The 22,029-nt window shown below is 35.8% G+C and overlaps 1 long non-coding RNA gene across 1 annotated transcript in view; it reads left to right on the top strand.

The window, feature by feature from the left end:
- The first annotated feature begins 1,088 nt into the window (after positions 1–1,088).
- LOC146585555 (uncharacterized) overlaps positions 1,089–22,029 on the top strand; it is a 34,411-nt gene continuing 13,470 nt past the window's right edge. Inside the window, exon 1 of the long non-coding RNA XR_014897996.1 lies at positions 1,089–1,157. This is a non-coding gene — a long non-coding RNA (uncharacterized LOC146585555). The remainder of the gene's footprint in view (positions 1,158–22,029) is intronic.

Here is a 22,029-nt window from a genome sequence, read left to right as displayed (position 1 = left end):
ATTGAAAAAAACAGCAAATTTAACTGACAATTTAGACTGAGAATCAAAAAGAATATCCATACAATCTAGTTTAACCAATAACTTATAATGGAAGTATCATACACTCATATTTGAAAACAAAATTGAATGAAGAAACTGGGCTATGTTTTCTATTATAAGATTATAAAATAACAAGCTGAAAGAATGTATTTTTTTCTTTTTCTATATTCATGCTAGATATAAAATGTTTACATTTATAAGAGTACAACTAAAGTATTCCATTATTCCACTTAAACATAAAAATCAACATTTTGGAACTTTGGAAACGTATCATATACCTTTTCTTGACTGATTTCAAAAGTTCTGGATCCCACTCAACATCTTGAAATTCAGGAAGGGAGGAAACAACCCTATTTCAAAATGCTATCAAATGTAAATTTAAATAAGTAACACATTCAGACTGCTTATCATTAAATGCTTAAACATTTCTCATATCAATGTAGGGGGAAAATGAAGAATCAGAATTTGTTTTCAAGTAAACAGCATTTATAAGGTTCAGATAGGTATTCCTTTATCTGCACGATTGTTAAGACTCAATAGCATCTGCAAGCTGGGTAAATTACACCAGTATTTTCCTCAGTTAGTGAATTAAATCTTATTACAATTGCTGGCAAACTGCCCTTATGATATTCTTGTTATCTTGGCYTTTTCTCTTTCCCTCTGTAAATGTTTCTAGCGTGTATCTGTCGTTATGCACCAGCACAATAGCTCCCTCAATCCTCAAAAAGCAGACAAGTGCTGGCACTTATCCATCTCTTAATTTTGACAGGGTACTTCACTTTCTCTCATAGGGTTCTTTCTGGTATGGATCTTTGCCAACAACCAACAAGCAAAAAAAAAAAAAAAAAAAAAAAAAAAAAAAAAAAAAAAAAAAAAAAAAGTAGTGCTGTCCTCAGCACTACTTGATTATGATCCTTGCCAGACATCATGTCTGCTACTTGCAGAGATCTACATGGGAAAACTGTTATTCTCTCCATTGCTTCTACTGCTAATTTTAGTGCCTCAGCTGCCCTTTAAAAAATACCAGGTGGAGCCAACTATTTGTGTCACACTAGTGCAGAAAAACAGTACTACTGCAATCAAAACGGTCCTGACTTCAACTTCAAAAATTTGTGCAGGTAGGTGAACTGATATTAGAGATGAAATACAGAGATCTGAAAGGTTTGAGAGAGGTTTGATTACAGTAGAACTCCTACTTCAAAGCATACAGGATTTGGATATACAGTCCAGCAGAAATATTTTTCAGAAATTAATGTCAAATACAAAACGATTAGAATGTCCTGTGACTGCTCAGTACTTACACGATATTCTACTCTGACAGTATTTAAGCCATGATCTCATAAACAACATTTTTCTTGCTTCTATTTGAAAAACCTTAACATTAAAACTCAAATGATTTTTTGCTAATTGTATGTTTATACATTCTTCTGACTTCAGAAGAATTCCTTTATACTCAAATTTAATATTGAAAGATAAAAATGGAGATTAAGGTACATTAAAAGGTCCCGCTTTCAGCAGCAACACACACCAATTTGTTTTGGTCTCTTGATTGAATACGAATGAAGCAGTGGTCAACAGAACAGATGTCTAAATTTGGGCCTAAATACAAGGTATATATATATTCCAACTGTTCAATAACATAATATAGAATAGATGGAATGTCACCAAATTAATCCTATGCAAAAATAATAATTTAAACATTTTGGGGGCATTTGGAACATTTCATTTTTGTATCAACACATACCTTTTAAACTGTATTAGAAACAATACCCAGAAAACAGATTCTCTGACAGATAAAACTCACTAATCCCCTCCAAAATCTARCAAAAATATTGTGTAGTGTTTTATAGACAGATTCATTGTACATTTTCTCTTTATAAATCTGTTTTTTCCTTTTTATCCAGGACAATCACAGAAAACTGTAAGTACAGGCCTCACATGCATAAACCATGATAATTACATAAACGCACTTGAAATGTCCATCCACAAAGACTACAGGAAAAACATGTATAGTTTTACACATATCCAAGTTTAACTGGTGTATCTGTGTACATACAACAGATTACACACGTATATATTTTTATATGTGTGTGTGTGCGTGTGTATGTGTACAYATATATATATATATTTTTATATATAAGAATTACACAATCACAGAATGGTTGAGGACGGAAGCGACATCTTGAAATTGCCTGGTTCAACCTCTCTGCTCAAAGTAGGGTTACCTAGAGCAGGGCTATGTCCAGTCAGATTTTAAGTATCTCCAAGCTTCTCTGGCAACTTGTTCAAGGGCTTGATCACCCTCACAGTAAAATATATTTTTTTTATGCTTAAATGTAATTTCATKTATTGGAGTTACTGCCCATTGCCTCTTGTCCTTTCACTGGGCACCACTGAAAAGTATCTGGCTCTGCCTTCTTTACTACATCCATCAAGTATCTATCCGCACCAATAAGACGCCCCCAAGCCTTCTCTTGTCCAGGTTGAACACCCTCAGGTCTCTACCTCTCCTCGTATTACATAATTCAACCCCTTAATCATCYTTGTGGCCCTTTACTGGACCCACTCCAGTACATCCTTGTACTGAGAAGCCCAGGACTGAACACAGCATGCCCAGTGTGGCCTCACCAATGCTGAGTGGAGGGGAAGAATCAACCTCCYTCAACCTGATGGCGCACATCCCCAGCTTGTCAAGGTCCTTCTGAATGGACGCATAACCGCTTGATCTATCTATCACTCCTCTTTGCTCCCTCTTTGGAATTGGAAGTCCACCATGTCACAGTCACTGCAGCTAAGGTGGCCCCCAACTTTCATATCCCCCAAAAGTTCTTGCTTGTTTGCAAGTATGAGGTCCACGACAGTGTTGCCCTCTGTTGGCTCGTCAGTCACCTGTGTTACAAAGATATCAATGCACTCCAGGAACCTCCAATGTCCCCACAGCAGACATCAGGGTTGTTAAAGTCTCCCATAGGGATCAGGCCTCTGAACATAAGGCTTCTTCCAGTTGTCTGAAGAAAGCCTAATCTAGTTCCTTTTCTTAATCAGGCAGTAGCAGACATCTACCACAACACTGTCCACRTTCATCTTCTCACTGAATCTGACCCAAAAGCTCATTACTCGTCCCTAGGCAGATCTTCATGCATTCCTACCACTCTTTAACATCAAGGGCAACTCCTCCACATTGCTGTCCTAGCCTGTCTTTCTTAAAGAACCTGTATCACCATTGCAGCATTCCAGTCATGTGAGCTACCCTACCATGTCTCTGTGACCCTAATGAGGTCACAGCCCTGCAACTGCACATAGACCTCTAATTTCTCCTGTTTATTCCCTATGCTGCCTTCATCAGTGCACAGGCACCTTAGAGATTCACCCAGTCATGCCTATTTCCCAGAAAAGAGAGCTCTCTCCATAATGCTGTCCTCCGGCACTTCTGTATTTGTCTGTGTACACTTGAAGTGGGCCCTGTTCAGCCCTGTTCTGTTGATTCCATGGTTCTTCTTCTTCACATCATCCTGCACACTTGCCAACCTGATCCACCACTTCCTCATTGAATGTCAATTTTCATTTCCCCCCACCCCATCATTTCTAATTTTAAGGGCTCCTTACCAGCTTGGMAAGATGGTTGGCAAGGATGTTTTTGCTCCACTTAAGTCAGATGGATCCTGTCTCTTCCAAGCTGTCCTTGATCCTCAAAGAAGGTTCCATAAAACCACTTGTTGAGCCACAGGATCCATCCACAATTCCTCCAGCACTTCTTCAGGATCAAGGAGACACCATCTGAGTCCCCATGCCCCTTGCTGTCACCTCAGAGCCAGGTAGTTATGCTTTATAKGATCCAGGTCTCCCTTGGTAACAACATCGGTGCCAGGTGAAAGCGCAGCAGGGGGTAATAGCCTAAGGGYCTGACAAGCCTTAACAGTATTTCCACAACATTCTGGATCTGAGCTCACAGCAAGCCCCTCTATATGACGGGTCAGGACAACAGATGGGGATCTCTGTCCTCACAACAGGGAGTCTCCTCTTAGTGTCACTCATCACTTCCTTTTGGTGCTGCTGCATTGCTCAGGTTCAGCCACCTTAGGTGTTTCTCTGTACACAACTCCTAGCCCCTCATAAGCTAGTAGGGCTCTGAATCTATTCTGAAGTTGCAAATCTGCAAATGAAGCTACAGCCATCCTCCCAGTGTTCCTTCCAGTGCCAGAAGTCACAAGCTTCTAGCCTTTGCTGTCATGGTAGGCTCTATTTCCCAATCCCGTAAGCACAGACTCCATCTGTTGCTCCTTCAGTACATTTGGGAGTTCAGGCTCTTGAAGCTGCARGGTCTTGGAGACTGATCAGTCTCTGTCTTGCCATCTCTGATGCCTCACAGTCTGCTGACCTCTTCCTGCAACTCCTTTTCTTGGGAAGACAGATCCTCATTTCCTGTGGCCACAGTCATGCAAAGCTGCATCYTCCCTCTGCAGCTGTGTCTGCCTTAAGGCCTCTGATATACATATACATGTATATACATCAATTAAACATAATAAATAAATATAAAATGTTTATAGAGAAATGTGTACATATTACATATTGATGTCTATTTTATTATATATAYATGCATATACATACACATCTATATAAAAAATGTATACAGATGCATATACCTATTAAATATTAATTTCCTTACGCTGGGATGGTATACCTGTATTCTGCAGCCATTTTTCCTAGTCAGACACCTTTCCAATGTCTTGCACCTTGAAAAATTCAACCAAAGGAGGATGTATTGATGTTTGAACTGTACCTCTTGTATATCTCCAAGGTTTTTCAAAATAGCTAAAAGTTATGCTTGAGAATACAGGTGAATACCTGACATTCAAGGCATACAGTATGCCAATACAAATAATCTACACAGTCCGGAGGAAAAAAAAAATGAGAACAGCTAAACTAWTTTTGAATGGAAAAGGGGATTACAATATAACATCTTGAAAAACCTCTAAATTCCCTTCCACCTTCCCTATGAAAAGACATTTTACTGACCTGCGATGATCAAAATCAAACTGCCATATTTGCACCATTAAGAGAATCAAATGGTATTTGAAGTGAGTGACACTAGCTAACATATCCTGAATATTTTTGAGTTCCATTTTATACATCGTAGTGAAATTTTATGTAAATTGCAGTATCAGTGGAATTTAGAGTGTAACAATAATACTTCACTCAGCTGCCTACGTAATACTAACTATGCAGTTGCCTGCACACTTGTATTAACAAATCTTTTAAATATTTTTTAGTGACATTCCACAAAGAATTTTGCAATCARTACTTATGAAAAAATCTTATCTTGTCAAAATTCTGAAAACATTCAACCAGTACCAGTACTATGCTTTCCTAATAAAGAGAGGGAGACAGGAAGGGAGGGAGGAGATTTGATGAAAAATGAAAAATGAAAAGCTAAATGAAAATATCTGGCACCAAGGAAGTTAGATATATACACAGGCTTTATTTTAGGAAATACTTCAAATCACTACTTAGCACATGAGAAATATTTTCAAATACTCCACTTTCCATTAGAGTTGAAGGAAAAAATAAATATTCTTATAATTGTKTTGCACAAATTACTTAAATAACAGATTAAATGAGTTACAAGAGACTAATTCTTCCCTTTCTCCTTTCAAGAAAAACTTTTGAGTTTTTCTAAAATATTTTTGTATTCAAATTAAAATTTGATTAATGATAGCCTATAAAATATTTTTCAGTTGTGTTTAAATAAACATTAAAAAAACAAGTATGGGAGCACTACAAGACACACGATGTTATTTCTGCAAAATTGATAAATAAATCAAAACTCTGGTAACTCAATAAATGTATCAATATTGCATGCATGCCTTGGAATTCACCTCAATCATAAATAGTCCTGATTTATATGTTGCTGATCCTGGCCTGATCATCTTGAAGACTTCAGAATACTCTATTATCTTTTTGGACTTCAGCTTTCTTTCTGATATTCAGAGGTAGTCAGAATACAGTGTGGATTACACAGTTAAATTGTACTTAGACTTTCAAATTCTTTTTTGATGATAATGCTTTTGAATTGAGATTTTTGGGCACCATGTTCTCAGCAGATACAAAAATTTTAAATGATAGATATTCAGTTTAGAAATCTGGAGGATATCATGAGAAGCAAATGTCTCTAGAAGCAAGTAATTTGTAATGTTCCCAGAAAGTTTCTCTCTGTGGGTGTTTTATTACTTTCACATGTATTTTATCCAAACCTTGTTGATTATAGATCAGTCAGACTCCTGATATATTTCAAGATAGAGCTACTTTAAATATCTCTTTTCCCTCAGCAGTATTGTTATCTTACAATAAACACACTTGCAATCCTCTTCTTACTAATAGAAGAGAGGTTTTATATATAAAAGTAAATTACTTCCGTCACTGAAAACTGCCAGATAAGGTTAGGAGATCTCACATGAGGCACAGATTAATTTAAAACATTCACACATCAATCTAGTGTACTCAGAATGCTTTTCCAACTTGGGCAGCTTATTTTATATTTTAAGAGTTCAATCTGGAGATAAACAACACTATCTTTTCTATGAAGTAAAGATTCTAGTTTTAAATATGCACAACACTTCCCTCTAACCTAGAAGGTCTTCTCGTTGTACTAGAAGTGCACTTTTTTTGTAGCACTTTTATGCTTTCTTTTCACAATTTAATTTAATAACAGAAAATAGAGGAAAATCAGTCATATATATAAATATACAATTTTTAAAATTTTCCCTTCAAACATGACATCTAGTTCAACCAAAAACCCTATGCTAGCCTTATTTCATTCAGTAATCAACAGAATTATGCTCACATAATACTGGCAGTTTAAATATCAGATATGGGAGGAAACAAACCACCATGAACTGCTGAGATCACTGTCCCTGAGTTACCATGGGGTCCTAAAAAAACCCGGACATCCCAGCCCTTTCCCACAACCATTTCCACCTGTAAACTTTTCCTAGAATTGTCTCTCCATAGTCTCCTTAAGATGGGAGTTAAGTGATTTATGGCATTTGATGAGGTGAATATTTTGTTATAAATTTAACTGGGTCAGGAAGTTTAGGCACCTTTGTATAGAGTTGTATGTGCATGTATTACATAGTGGGTTACCCTACATGCAATCTACGAGAGGAATATTTACTTCTTCTAAGTAATTATACAAATTTTTTAAAATGCCATCTATTTAATCTTATACTTTTGGATACTCTAGTGTATTCTTGGCAATAATTAAAACATTCACAGAATGAGTTGCTCAGTAACTACTTGTCACAGTGTACTAAATCTGTTGTTTTGCTAATAGGTATCATGGTTTGGATTTTTTTCCAAAATTCTTCAATATGTAAATTAATTGAAAAATAGCTTAATATTAAGTTTGTATGATCTTAAACCAGCGTAATTCTAGCATACTTATAGAAGTGTTACTTAAATTTAATCTTACTTTGCATATACTTTGCGATTGCTAATTCTTAAGGTTTTTTCATAAAATAATTCACAAAAGATGTTTCTCATTTTCTGGCACTTTAAAATGATGGTCCAGTTAATCGATGCTGAATTACAGTCCAAATCTTATATTAGTACTTGTGACATTTTCATTAATAGCTAATTGAAACATTGTGATGAATGTTATTACAGTAAATATACAGAATTAATGAATAGAACATTACTTTTATGCAGTTTCTGAACAAATGATGGGGTCTATTGATTAAATAATCTGTTAAATCTTCAATGTCATTGACTGTCATATTGAATTAATGCATATTTCCAAAGTGTAATATTTGTCTTTGATACTGGCAGAATTGAGACTGAATTAGCTCCCAAGCAGGGACTGTCCAGACTAAGAATTTGGGAGGTGGGGCAAAGGGTTAATCCTACTGCCATAACACAAAGATATATTTCCTGCATAATCACACATGGTGAGAGAATGGCAAGATTAGGAGTGAGCAGAGTCCTCTAAGGTAGGCAGGTGTAGTCAGTAGTTATGCTTTTATTTTTGTCTCAGCTTGATTTAGCTGGTTTTAAACAAAGAAATACTGTGTAATTTTAGTTTTTCTACCTCTTCATTCTCCCATATTATACAAAATAACAACAAAAAAGTAGAACAACTCTGTTTTCCAAGGAACTCCATTAGGAACTCAATGGATTTTATTTCCTGAACAAATAAGATTAGGCTTATACCAATTTCACTTTTCCTCTGATCTTATCTATTCCTCTGATGTTCCTCTGATCTTTATGTATTGTAAACACACTTATAGTCTCTAATTTATATATTTATCTAAAAATGTGCTATCAGAAAACTTATGAGCACTATATTCCAAAACTATTTCTCCATGGCAAGTTGGAAGACAGCATCTTGTTAATAAATGGTGGTGACAATAAGGCATGGTCATGAATAGTGGCATGTATTTTTGGTCATGACCTGTAAAGGTGAGGTAAAATATTGTTATTATTGTTGTCATCTTGGTGTCTGAATTAATTTCAATAGCTACTCTAGAGGACTGAAATTTACTGGGTTACCTTCTACAAAACTGAGAATGTATGCTTTCCTTACAGCATGTAAGAAGTCAATTATTATTTGAAAATTTGTTTTGAAATGCAGACTTTTGATTATAGGCTGTTGTTCACACTGTTCAAGGGCTATGACTTTTGATAGATACAATCACTGAAATTACTCAAGAATAAAGGAGTAAGAAAACACTGGAGAAACTGTTAAGAATTAATTATTTATCACACCTTTTAACTTTTACTCTGCAATCTGTCAATGATAACTAAAGGCTGAAGAACCAATGCTAAATGGTCTCTTCAGATAATCCCAGGGTTTTCTTTTTGCCTGAGAAACTGTCTTTATTTATTCTGGGGTTCATTTGCTCAGTTAGAAAGAACGAGTAAAATGCCTGGCAAAGATACCCACCCTTAGATTCCACAGTAATCCTAAAATGTCTTACTTAAGAAGTTGTTGCATATGTAACCTGGAGCCAAATACAATTAGCCATTTACCATTACAAAGTACAGTGAGAACATTTTTAACCCTAATATTTTCTTTCATCTCTTATTACAGGCTTGTCTAAATTGATTTAACAAAAGAAATGTTATAAATGCAGCACAAGCATATTGAACCATCATTTTAATAAGGTATTACAAAGGGAAACAAACACTATTTCTTTAACTTTCATTCACAACTTTTAAGTTAGAATAGAACTTTTAGAGAATATGGGTGAATATAAAAGTCCAATGCCATTACCAGTGAAAAGAATCTTAAGGGATTAGGASAGTTGTTTTTGGCTACATTTAAACTATACACAAGTTATCTGAAGCTGATACCTCTGTACTTGAGAAGGCTRTAATACCCTTGCTCAAAGGCTTATGATCGTCTCAAGTTCATTTACAGATTTTGAATCTTAAGTATTGCATGTACAAATATGTGCACATGAAAAAATCCTCTTCCAAGAGGACTTAGCACAGCTGAAGGTATCAGGAGATTACCATGTTAGGTCCCCTCTATACCTAACCATTCATGCTGCCCACATGGCAGCTCTCATTTTGGTTCTGTTCTGGAGCAAAGTAATTCATTCCTGATGCCGGAAAGCTAAGGCACTGGGAGGAGATTATGGAAAAGACTGGCTCAGACTGAAAGAGTAAGTACAGATCCAACCTCTCCAGCCAAGTGTTGTGCTGAATTAAAGCCCCTGCTTGGGCACGATTAATAAAAATGAAGTAGACATAACTCTGGGTATCTTTGTACTTTTTTTGTCTTATGAAATCTTGAAATGGAAATTCTTTACATTCGAGCAGCAGCCATTTGAACTTATGCATTCTACACAGTTTTCTCTTTTTTATTCAACAAGAGGCTTAAATCTGGCAAAATATGCCAGCCTCTCTCCCAACCATAATCAAACACCCACAAAAGACTGATAAACAAGATGCTGTCATGTCCCAGCTGTCAGCTTCAGTCTACTATTACTATACAGCATGTTAAAGGGTAAGTGAGCTATATTAATTTAATCCCTAGACACAAGCTAAAGAAAGATATATATTTGTATTATCTTTTTCTGCTAGGAGTGTTAAAAGTAGAGATTTTAGAGAATCTTAGTAGAGAAGTAGAGAATTCTTAAATCAAATATAAATTCTTAGTGCAACCAGTCTGAAGGCAAAGACTCAATCTTTCCCAAATTTGGGAAACTACTGCCAAGCAACTTGCTATTTCATAATAAACTGAAAGAAATAAGCTTCTAAAAAGCATTTCAAGAAGCTATCAGAAAGAAAGCAACAACATTGCAATCAGGTATTTTCTCATTTCTGATTTACACCAGATAATTCTGAAAAGAATCACAGAAAGTGACTCTGAGGCACCCCTACATCCCTGCCCATTGCTGAGCTTGCCCTCTTACAGGCTTTTTACACAACACAGAATGCAAAAGAAATTCTCTAGAAAATAAAAAGAAAATATATAAAAAGCATATCTTTCTCTAGAAATTTCTCCAGAAAGTAAAAGTGTATAAAAACACATGCTTCAAACAGATGTCTATATAAAAGGATTAATAAATGATATATCTTAAATATATACAAGAGTAATTAAACTGATCTAGAAGACTGGGCTAAGGCTGTCTCCACACTAAACATTAACCTTATGGAGTGCCTCTCAGAGGGACATTATAGTAACAGCCATTAGAAAATTACATATTAAGCTCCTGAAATGGTTTATAATGATGAGTTATACGTATTAAGTAATTAGCTAATGTTTGCAAAGTGTTTTGAAAAGGGAAAGGACAATATATCAGTAAATGCTAACTATTATTATATCATATTTTTTGCACTAGCTGTTCCTTAACAGATCTCTGATGCAATGTAGCTATGGCTTGTTTGTGATCACTGCTATTTTTCATCTCAGTGCTGTGTCATTCTGGTTTGACAAATCACTAGATTCAACATAATCAGAATCAAGAGTTAGAACAGTTCTTGCTGTATGGAGCACATTCGCATACATACACTTGCCTGCGTATAGAAGTGGATGGTTCCATATGTTAAATATACAGTATCTGGGTAAAAGTGGCTATAAAAAAATTGAAGTGGGTATGTATTTGATGCCATGGATTTTGAAAATAATTCATTTTGGTGCCCAAGCCCAAGGTGAAAACCCTGCAACTGCTTAAGTCTCAAACGATGCCTTTTCAAAGAGAAGTTATGAGCTGGTTATCTACGAAGYGATGCTTTTGCCCAAATTGTTTATGGAATCCAAGTTCCTTTCCAGCTCTGCCCACCCCCCCACAGCAGGCGGTAATGGGTGATGCCACAGCTCCAGACATTCACTTGAAAATGGCTGCATGAGATGTTTCTGACTAAAACAGCAACTTTTAGTAGGAAGGCTCTGGCGTAAGCACAAACTGATTTTACTCTTGCAACTTCTAGATTACTCTGACTTTTTTCAGATTATTACTTGGTCAGATTTAGACATCATCATTCAGTTTTTCAATTTTGTTTCATTTTTTGTCTTGGAGAAGAGAGAGTCAGACTGGAACACCTGCTACAGTCCTAATGTAAATCCTTCAAATATTTTTTTTCTTGGTTTCCCTGGACTGGCACTCTGTGGCAGCATTAAATACATATACACATACATATTTAAATGTATATGCACTGTGTATCAGAATGTAGACTATTTTTATGCAAATTTCTAGACAAGCAGAAATTTATAGTAAATAGAAAAAAACTTTTGCTTATTTAATGCAAATACTTGTTATTCAAAAACAGCTTATCCTAATAAAAGAACAAAAATAAAATGTACCAGTAGAAAAATATGATTGTAATTAACCATTGTAAAGCCTTAAAACACATCTGTCAGTTTTTACTGAACCGTTAAAGAATTCCCAATGGATACCAGCAGCAACTTAGTAGATTTTTTWTTATTATTATTTTGTGGAACTAAATTCTATGTTTTTCAAAAACATGGTTTATAGGAGAATGATTAATATAAAAGATTATGGAAAGAATTACATTTGATAAAAGATTTAAATTTCAATGTAACTTCTTTACTTCTGTAACTTCCTTCTAATTTTTACCTTTCATTTTCTGCTCTGCTATGAAAAACTACATGCTGAGCTGTCATAACAGCTGTGTTCATGTAACAGCATAAGATGCAATTTACTTTGAAATTGAGGGTAACAATCAAACTGGATATGGTTACAGTGTATTGCAAACTGTGAAAAACTGGAGGAGAAATTTATGGTCTAGTACCTAAGACAGTCTTTGCTCATTAATACTTTCCATTTAGAGTAGATCTCTTGCTTTAGCAGTCACTCTGGAATTCATCTGGAGCTATTTATTGGACACATGATCAAATGGAAGATGAATTTTAAGAATAAAGTTGTGTGAATCCTTGCACCTTGGTCACGAAGAAGTCTTTTTCACCAAATCAGCATTGAATTGAATTTGAACAAGCTGTAGAGAACAGAAAAGGAAATAGAGTGAAACATCTAAAAAACATGATAGGATTGTCCAGAATTTTAACTTACAGATGCTAATAATATAATATTAAAAAATAGAATTTGATGGATAGTGAGACACACACAACATGAAAAGGAAAATACTTTTAAACATCACTTCAAGCATTTAAGCACACAGGATTTCAGTAAAACACAAGCAGACTTACATGCATGCAGGTATCCATGCAGCTGTAGGGCTCTTTAACATATGCCCCAAAGCTTAAGTGAAAAATCAGTAAGGAAATAAAAATATTGATTAATTAGCACAGCATAAATATGCTTTTCCATTAATCATTTTCTGGACTACTAATCCATCCTTCTCTTGACCCCATCTGAGTTTTATGCCAGTTAAACAGGTGCAATTTAGCACTAGTGCCTCTTCCTATAAGGTACATTTTTTCCCTCATCAGTTTTAGCGATGATCTGTTCAATGTTACCTTCTGATGTTTCTTCAAATTGTTTGTTCAGGAACTATCAAACCAAAGAGATCATCTGACACTATTCTGCTTACATCTAAATGCTTCTTCTTGCTTTTAGTCTGGCTGGACTGTTTGCATAGATATTGACACAAGGGGAAGTAAATAATCTAATGCAGTACACAGAGCAAAATACTATTTTTCTGTAGCTTGATTTCTGCCAACTTGAGCATTGCAGTTTCAGTAGCATTACAAGCCACTGGTGGAAAATGAGCAGTAAGACTTGATTTAGAAGATCTCATTAACCACAGGTTTGCTAAGTATGACTAATAAGATTTCAAAAAACATTTTTACAGTTGTGAATACTTGTTTAAACACAGGACTTGTGAAAGGAAATACTTCAGGTTTTACATTAGGAAATACACTACTGTCTGTCTTATGATATTCTTCCACAGCACATTATCATAAGGTGATTCATAAGAAAATATCATAATTCATGAGATAGTATCGTAAGATTATCACAGACAGGAGAGATTTCAGTGATRGATCATATTCTATAGGGAATAATTTAAACTTGTCCTGCAATGTTGTTCTTTTTCTCTGCACAATTAACAAAAAACTTTGCCACAGTGAAGAAAATAGGCATGTTAGATTTATAGTTTTGTTCTTCCATTAAATTCCATGAAAAAACAACAACAACAAAAAAAAAGTTATTGAGAGATGAATGCTGTAGTAAGTTAGCATGATCTATATGCAGGGCTATTTTTCATGGACATGATTTTATAATGTATTATTCCTTGTTCAAACAGCACATTGGTTTTTCTTCATCCTTAAAGCATGGTAAAAGCTCTTAGGAACAGAGATTCATTTATTGTAATTCTCACCTCATAGGACTTTTGCATTGCTTGTGGCTTGCTCAGAATGCACCAGCAGAGCTGTCACTAGCTGGAACTATCTCACAGGTATTGTGCGTGCTGAGCATTCTTTACATTGCTACCTACAAACTGATGGATTGATCTGAAAATGCCACAGGCAGTTTTAAAATCCCTTAATGTCACTGGCCTTAGTGAGATCTGAGACTCACTTGCTGAAACTTGTGCTGATGCCTATCAGTTCTCAAACACCACTACTACTTAGTGTTTCTAGTAGCATACCTAAAGTCAGCAGGCAATCACACTTTTGCTGCACTGGACCATATGGAAAAGAGTGCCCACCAAAATCTATCTAATTTCTCCCTCTTTCTTTTCTACATCAGTCTGAAATTTTTCCTCCTCTCATATTATCATCCCTCCTCTATTCAGCACTCCCCCAGCATGGATCAGCTTTTCAAAACTCATCTAGAAAGTCCCCTGCTATCTCTAATTTCAAATTTCTTTCAGTGAAACTATTTCTACTAGTATTGCTTTTGCGTACCTTGTTAACGTGCGCAGAAAATGCTTTTGCTACTCCTTTTCTATGTCTGTTATTTCAGGAAGGATGGTAAATTTCAGAGTTCACTATATGCAAAAAATGTAGTGAGTACAGCTGACAACAACAATCAAATCCAACTTAGTACGATTTGGCAACCATATTTTTCTTAACCCTAAGTATTTACATTAAATAGCTGATGCTAAAGCATATCCTATCTTGTTATGGTTTTACTACTGTCTGTATATGGGTATAGAGATGCACTTATAAGTGAGACATGTGTGTCTTTGCCAACAGGTTGCTAGCCTGGTAAGGAGGGCTTTAAACTAGGAAAGATAAGGAGAGTTTCCATCTCTGGAAAACTGATGGAATAGCTCATCCTGGATGTCCTGCACATGGAGGAAAACAAGATGATCAGGAGTAGTCAGCATGGATTCACCAAGGGGAAATCCTGCTTAACCACCTGATAGCCTTCTATGATGGACTGACTGGCTGGGTAGATGAGGGGAGAGCAGTGGATGTTCTTTACCTTGACATCAGCAAGGCTTTCGACGCTGTCTTCCTAGGAAGACATCAGCTTGTCCTCCTAGACAAGCTCAGCAAGCGTGGGTTAGATGAGTGGACAGTGAGGTGGACTGAGAACCGGATGAAAAGCAGAGTTCAGAGGGTTGTCATCAGTGGCACAGAGTCTAGTTGGAGGCCTGCCTCTAGCAGTGTCCCCCAGGGGTCAATCCTGGGTCCCATCTTGTTCAATTTATTCATCAATGAACTGAATGAAGGGACAGAGTGCCTCCTCCAGAAGTTTGCTGATGATACCAAACTGGGAGGAGTGGCTGATACTGCCACTCCTCCCAGTGAAGGCTGTGCTGCCATTCAGAGAGACCTGGACAGGCTGGAGAGCTGGGCGAAGAAGAAGCTCAAGTTCAACAAGGGCAATTGCAGGGTCCTGCATCTAGGGAGGAATAACTCCATGCACCACTACAAGTTAGGGGCTGACAACAAGTTGACCATGAGCCAGCAATGTGACCTTGCAGCCAAGAAGGCCAATGGTATCCTGGGCTGCATTAAGTGGAGGGCTGTGTCCAGTTCTGGGCTCCCCAGTACAAGAGAGAAATGGAACTACCAGAGTAGGGCTAYGAAGATGATTAGGCAACTGGAGCATTTCTGTTATGAGGAAAGGCTGCAAGAGCTGAGACTGTTCAGCCTGGAGAAGACTGAGAGGGAATCTTATCAATRTCTACAGATACTTTAAGGGAGAGTCGAGAGGATGGGGCCAGACTCTCTTCAGTGGTGCCAAGCAACAGGACAATAGGCAACAGGCACAAATTGAACCACAGGAAGTTCCAGCTGAATATGAGCAGGAATTTCTTTCCTGTGAGAGTGACAGAGCACTGGGACAGGTTGCCCAGAGAGATTGTGGAGTCTCCTTGTCCGGAGATATTCAAAACCCACCTGGACGCTATCTACATCCAGGCAACATGCTCTAGGTGACCCTGGTTGAGCAGGGGGGTTGGACTAGCTGATCTCCAGAGGTCACTTCCAACCTCAACCATTCTGTTACTCTGTAATGTGTAAGCCTCACTGCTAAGTAAAAAGAAACACTATAAATACAACTAACTACAGTTAGTATTAAGAATATACTATTGCATCTTACAGTATCATGCCTATATTCAGAAGAATTAGTACCACACATTCTATACTGAAGGATGTCTTTCATGAAGCAGAAGAAACTCATGCTGAGTTTATTGGTATCTTTGTTACAAGAAATACCTTTCCAGAGGCTCCGTACACTTGCTTTTCTGATGTGAAGATATGTTTCTACAAAAACTGGATAGAATCTGAGTGAACAGTTTTGGCTTTAAATCCTTATCTGCTAAGGACCTACTTTTCTGAAGGGCTTGCACTAGACCTGAGATCAGACAAGAGTTCCCAAGTAGAGGCAACTTTCATATATCAGAATGGAAGCAGCCAGCAGGGATATTGTGGAGAGCCAAATCTTCCTTGCCTCTACTTGCCAGCATATGTTACAAGGCCCTTCTCTCTCTCTCTCTCTCTCTCTCTCTCTCTCACACTGCCAGGTACTGGAGTGAATCTGCTGGGGTAAATTATTCTGCATTTACTTTCCACTTTCAGAGAATTTTATGTTTTTATTTATTACCAGGAAAAAGAACTTCCAGAATATCCTGTTTCTATGCTTATGTTTCTAAAAGGTAAATAGTTAGATCTTTTTACAGAATCAAGATAGCTCTGAACAAATAAGCAAGTAAGTATTGCACTTTTTTAGTTATTGTCTTCGTTTTAAGTACAAGGACACAGAGATCAGTTTACAAACACAACATACTAAAATATTAGGTTATCTGCTCTATACATTACAACAGGTTTCATAAATCTGGATTCTTGGCAGCTTCATTTCATGGTGCTGCAACATTTGAGTTCCCAGAGGATGCAGAAGGTAAAGCTTAGTATTTTCATCATTCTCTAACGTCAAAACACCTACCCACTCCCAGAAGGCAACAGAATAGCAAGCATCACCACCAGTTCTAATACAGGACAAATTGTACCAAGAAAGAGAAATGCGTTAAACAAACATGGAACATGCATCAAACCGTGCTATGTTCTTCTCTCACAGAGAACAGCTGATAGAATGTTGACATTATTCTGTTTTATGTTGCAACATACACATTTTTCACAGGTAATGAGGAGTACAGGTTTCAGTTTAGGCTCCTTTTTTTCATTTTGAAGTTTCAGCACAGTCACAGTGAAAGCAGTTGTTAGACTCTTAACAGCACTTCAGTGTTTCCTTAACTTCTTTGACTATGCAGCAGAGTGACACCAGATAAAAAGAAGAAAAGCTTCATATAATTTATTTTGTTCTTTTTTCCCGCAGCATCATCATCACATATCTTAAACAGTAAACTTATGTATAAACTGACTTAAAGGGAAGGTATCCAAGATAATGTCAAAATATATATACAAGAAAATTAAAAGCAGTCGTCTAGCATATGTTGTTTGTCTAGGWTCCTTTGCAGATAATAAAACAGACCACTCTAGGAAATAATTCATCCCATCCTAGAATAGGATAAATCTCTGCATGGACCACACCACYTTCTCCAACAATTGTAAATTAAGATGTCTTCCGAGGGATGAAATTACTTCAGTCCTAACTGTGCAATGTAGATACTTCAGAGATAATATGTAACTTTACAAGTTCATCTTCCTTTTTTTAAACAAATAAGTCATTGACATACTTAGATGCTTAATGAAGCCRCTATATTTCAGTAGGTGTATGATCAACAAGTAAATCTCACAAAATTATACTGTTCCACAGCAGTACTTTGAACACCAAGGAGAAAAATTCTACTAGCTACTGGACTGCAACAGTGAACAATAATGTATAATAACTTGTCYTAAAACTCCAAATATTTCACTACTCATTATACCTTCCAATATCTTATTAGTCAAACACCAGAGAGTTTACTTTAAAATAGAGCAAGGAAACCAAAATGACTCCAAGGTTCTTATAAAAATCAGTGAGTTGTATYCAGTCAAACCTAGGAAAGGTTACTCTGCACACATATTTTGTATTGCACTAACCATCAACAATGTCAATTCATACAATTTCTAAGTATTTTATTTAAACTAGGCTAAAACATGGAACTAAGCAGACACAGCTAGCCAGCATTTTGGAAAAAAATCTGAATAATGAATCTCTGTAAAAGATTTGTAAACAGTTTTATTTATTCTACTTATGTATGATTATTAGTTTTGTTTTTCATACAGAATATTATGAAGAGTCCATTAAGTAATATCAATTTGTTAGGAAATTTCTCTAAATAATTCAAACTAAAACAACCATCTAYATATTTTATATATGAATGCTTTGTCAGTTTTTACCTTTATAACATTTACTCTCTCAGAAACCTAGTGAGCACTTATAAGGGAATCCTGTGTGATATAATTAAAAATTGAAAAATATTTTGAAAATTTTTATTAAATATTTAATCTATGATTAAATATAAAATTTTGYATGTCTATACTTTAGATAATACTTTCATTTGCAAAGATAAAATTGAATAAAAACAGTAAAGGTTAGTGCCACAAAGTTTTTTATCATGCATTTGTCACTGCATCACTTTTTTAGACATATTTTCTTGTGTAACAGAAATCATGTTGGGGTAATTTTTTTAAGAAGGACATTATGTTAGATAATATGTTGCACTGAAATTCATCCTTCAGCCCCTGGCTCAGACAGGCAGTACACCTACAGATATTATAATTATTATATTATTGTTTTAAAACATAGGCCAGAAAAGTACCTCATGCGACATCAAAGCCTGTCCTATGAATAAACTATACAATTCTTTCTAAAAATACACTGTTTCTTGTTAGGATCTCAAATGTTGTTTGTAGTCACACTGATATTTCCCTACTGCTACTGGAGACAGGTACACTACAGGACTACATTTTTTCTTGTCATGGCTTTAAAGCATTGGTGGCTCACTGTCACTTTAACTGAATGTCACAACCAGATCCTCTTCCCTTTATACTACTTTGAAGCATGCAAAGGTGCTGGCATTCACAAAGACATCAATTTGCACACTGCCATATGTCTTTAAAAGATGTTTTGGTATTCTTTATTTTTCCTCCAGCCATCTTCCAGTCTCCTGTGATTCCAGCTTGGTTTATTTCTAGCTAACATCAGTACATATATATATATATAAAAAAACCCTCTCAGGGAACTATAAATAAGCATAAAGAAAAAGCCAATAAATGAAAAATTAGTCTGCAGGGAAAAGCAAGTTCTAAAATCTAAAAAACTGAAATAGAAGTGTCCTGGTAAAGCTGAAAGAGTAATTTAAGACAGCACCATTTGTTCTTCACACTAGTTTGGTTTTCTTGTTTGCTACCCTAGTTTGCTATTCTTCATCAAAGCACTCCATCTGCTAATAGTCACACCACTATTAACACATTATCCTCTCTGATCTGTAAGGATTTCAGAAGAATCATTTTAAAAGGTATTTTACCATTAAGAATTTGCACTGATCTTCACAAAGGTTTTCAGTGGAAAATACCAGCTTTGTATTCAAATAAGATTCTACTTATATTCATACAGTGAAAAAAAAAAACTATTTGTAGCATAATCTTATTAGTACCAGTGTTTGAGGTATAAAAAGTCCTGTTTAATAATTTCAGTACTTCTGGTTGCAAAGAGACACATTATTTTATAAGCCTAAAATTTTACTATTTCAATATAAAATCCTGCAGCATGAAGCCCTTTAATATGAAGCCCCTATGCTCACAAAATGCTGCTTGCATTGGTGTATGGAAGCTTATGGAAAGTACTCTATCTTTGTGCAATGAAGTAAGTTTGCAGTAAATGAGAGCTATAGGATTTCTGCCTCTTAAAGTCTTATGTTTCAGTATTTTGTGCACACATGAGATGACTGCCAGTAGATCGGTGGTAAACTCAAGTCCTTTGTACTAAAACGTAGAGAAACCAAACTAGAAATCCTAGTGACGCTACAGCTCATTAAAGATGTAAATTAAAAATATCAACAACACATAGATTTGCTTAACCTTTTACCAATGTGAAAATCCCTTGCCTGATCCATAAGCAAGGCTGGCGATTTATTACAAAGTTTGGTAAAGAAATCTCTTGAGGCATTAAAACTGAGGTCACAATTACTTCAGTAGCAGACTTTAGGATTAGTTTCAGACTTGGCTGTGTGACAATTATCTATTTAATTTCAAAATAGAGAAATTGTATGTGTTTGTAGATGGTTCTGGACAATTGTGGTAGGTGTTTAATGCAGTAATGTAATGTAATGTGTTTAATTATGGAATGCAACTTCAAGGAAAACTGATCATAGATGCTCCTACTAGCCAAAAACATGACCTTTATTCCCACACACCTTTTATCCACCCTTCATCCACTAAAAAAAAAAAAAAAAAAATCTAAAAAAAAAAAAAAAAAAAAAAAAAGAAAAAAAAAAAAAAAAACCAAAAAAAAAAAAAAAAAAAAAAAAAAAAAAAAAAAAAAGTCTGTCCCTCATGGCTACAGAGAAACCACTTGGAATTTACTTGGAAATCACTTTAATTTATCAAGAAGGGTAAAAAATGATATCATACCGTGTGTGTCTCTGAAGCAGTGATTCAAGGAACAGCCTAGGGTTGTACGGTGCAGAAATGGGTATATGAACTAGTCAAGCTACCGTATATTGGCTGGAAAACCAGAAGTTGGTGTTTAGTGTTACCTCCTTCAATATTTGTGTATTAGCACACTGAACATAGGGATGGGAACAGGAAATTTCTCTCTTTCGTATCTTACACTAATAACATCCTATTCCAATCTGAAGTTGAAAAGGTATGAGCAACAATTCACAGTCCTAGGTTTTCCTTCCTATTCATATCACAGTTATCTAAATTATGTCTTTGACAGCCTGCACTTCTAACATGATGATAAAGTATATAAAATTCTATGTTTATCAGTATTTCCTTGCAGACGGAATCAGGTGTAGCAAGCAGTATCATTTACACTGGAGAAGAGAAGAGAGCCTGCTACACGTCTCTGGGTTTACCTTTACAGCTTCCATTGACATTCCACTAACACCACACTATAATTACTCCAGCCTTGCTGCAGTTGAAGTAACTCGGAAAGTACAGTTGGGAATCACTCTGCCACATGCCAAATTGCAGGCAGTAAATCTCTGACAACATAAATTAGTCACTTACTGAAATAAGGAGTAACAATTAATCACCTCAGAGAATACCTGGCAGAATTACCAGTCACTGGAACTACCACTTCTTACAAACAWATACTGTACAATAATTCTGGCACATGCTGCATCACCTCACACAACTGAAGACATAATCCTTATGAATTGAAAGAAGGTAAAGAAGCCTTACAGTTCACCTTGATTATACCAAGAGAGATAGAAGAACCCTGCCAATGTACTCCTGTGAAAATCAAATTTTAATTGTATTCATGATTCACAGTATATGTGAATTGCCTGATCAAACAGTACTGGCTTTTATTTATAGGAATGATTTTCCTCTGAACAAATACAATCATTCTCAAAGCTATAATTCTTCTCAGTTAATTTGTTYAGCTTTTTTCCCCTAGATATAATATTGTTATATTTTATGGTCACAATATTCTTTAATTGAATTTCTAATTCTTCATTCATAAAATTTTATAGCTTTTTATACCCACATATTTGCAGAGTAATTTACATTACACAAGCATAAAATATCCTGCTGTGTAGACTCTGACAGGTACTGAYGCCTTGTAGAATGTCATGAAGCTGAACCAGTTGCAGCTGTAAAGGCTATTCCACTAGGAAGAGCACAACTTTGCATCCATTCAGCATCAACAACATTTTTTACCTTTATACGTTACGTAAACCTTCTATTAGTTACACTTAATTGTGCTACTCCCATTAAAACTGAAACTGTATGTCCAAAAGTTAAAGTGATAGAATAGAAAAAAATAAACTCATTTAAAACAGTAACCAATCGGTGAACCAATTTGTGAACAGTAACCATAAAGTTTCTAATCATCACATACTTTTTTTAACATCATTAGCTGAAAGTCTTGACTAGGAGTCAACTGTATGTATTTGTCTAGTAATTTGAAATTCTGTGTGTTTCGCTAAGTAAAGTTA

This window comes from Rhea americana, unplaced genomic scaffold (assembly GCF_003343005.1).
Source record: "Rhea americana isolate MKP2758 unplaced genomic scaffold, rheAme1 scaffold_8, whole genome shotgun sequence".
Lineage (NCBI taxonomy): Eukaryota > Metazoa > Chordata > Aves > Rheiformes > Rheidae > Rhea > Rhea americana.
The sequence above is the reverse complement of the archived record's forward strand: the minus strand, read 5'-3'. Positions and strand labels throughout refer to the sequence as shown.